General features: G+C 35.3%; 1 non-coding gene across 1 annotated transcript; it reads left to right on the forward strand.

The window, feature by feature from the left end:
* The first annotated feature begins 1279 nt into the window (after positions 1-1279).
* On the forward strand, positions 1280-1361 carry Trnas-uga. The gene has a single exon. It is a non-coding gene; the product is annotated as a tRNA-Ser (tRNA).
* The last annotated feature ends 224 nt before the right edge of the window (positions 1362-1585 follow it).

Below are 1585 nucleotides of genomic sequence, written 5' to 3' on the forward strand. Positions count from 1 at the left end.
TCTCTGATTGGTTGTATTATGCCGGAACTAAACAATCGATGAGGTCATAACAGAGTTTTCAACACGAAATTTGTGAAATACAACGGCTATCATACGACTAATAGAACACATTTAAACATAATTTATATCATACGAATCAACGACAATTCTTCCTTGTATAAGCCCGAGGTGTAATGCACTGGCCCACCACAAAAAGACGACTTGCATTAGCAAATTCATAAATCGACCAGACCTCTAAACCAACATCTTTCCCATCAACAGCAAATATCTTCTTAACTTTATAACCGTCCCGGACAAAAGTAGAACAAAGTATTAAAAATATCTACTCTCATACATCATCTTCACTCATTTGTCAGTGAAACAGATGACAGAAAAATATCTAGTAAACACGGCTTAAAAACAAGATGCGTTTACAAATTTTCAGCCATATTCAGATATTACATTAAGCGAGCGATAACGATAAATATTAAATATAAATAAATATTACTGGCACGAAATGAAACAACTTCAGCAACTACAATGAACACCACTGTTTACACGGCAGCGAAAATATATTACCAGTATGTGATATTTCCTAGTCCTACAGGAAACAACGAAAAGGGAATAATTTTCTGGTAGGTATCGTCTGCTTCCTACCTAATGATACTGTTTACACATTCTAAGACCGTGGTTTACACATTTAAATCTTGCGCACTGTAAAGGGAATAAACAAAAACTAAACGCCTCGCGTTACGAGAAAATGTGTGAAAACTTGTGCAAACGCATGTATCGTACCATGTATGTCTCGTTCACTCAAACGTCCTGCAAACAGACACGTATTAATACATTAACCCGTACGGGTTAATGCACCGTGTAACCAGGCCTTTAGAGTAGGTATATATTGCTTTAATAACTCTATGGCGCGAACTGCTTAGCGAGATACTCGTAAGCAAAGAATCCTACTAAAATGATAGTTCCTCGAAAAGCTAATTGTATATCAGGCATGCTATTATACTAAAACGACAATAGGTAATTAAATCTTAACTTCGATCATGGAATGTTCGAGTCGTAACACTACGCACAGAAATAAACAGTGGCGGGTTTACATTAGGAGTATGCTATCATTAAAGCGTTGGAAACAAGGAGCTGCTGCAAGAATTTTGCGTATTTGACATATTTATAAATAATCTTTACTTTTTTGTTATAAATAATTGAGGATTAAAGCACACATTTAAGATAAATGAAGTGCTTCCAGTGGACACGAAATATATACCTAACTGAACGCCACATTCCCCAACCGGCTGTGGTGTCCGAGTGGTTAAGGAGTTGGACTTGAAATCCAATGGGCATTGCCCGCGCAGGTTCGAATCCTGTCCGCAGCGAATTTTTTACACCCACAATTGGTTTTTTTCGTGTATAATGTGTTTAAATTTTTGAGTCTAACCTGCTAATGTTATTTAAATTATTTTTAAACTTTTAAATCATTTTTAATGATAATAAAATACTTACAATGTTCGGAAATGGAACTTATCTATACCACATGAAATGAATTTTTTTCCTATAATCTGTTTGACCATGCATCATATTAATTAATGCACTTTTTGGT

Source organism: Ischnura elegans, chromosome 3 (assembly GCF_921293095.1).
Source record: "Ischnura elegans chromosome 3, ioIscEleg1.1, whole genome shotgun sequence".
Lineage (NCBI taxonomy): Eukaryota > Metazoa > Arthropoda > Insecta > Odonata > Coenagrionidae > Ischnura > Ischnura elegans.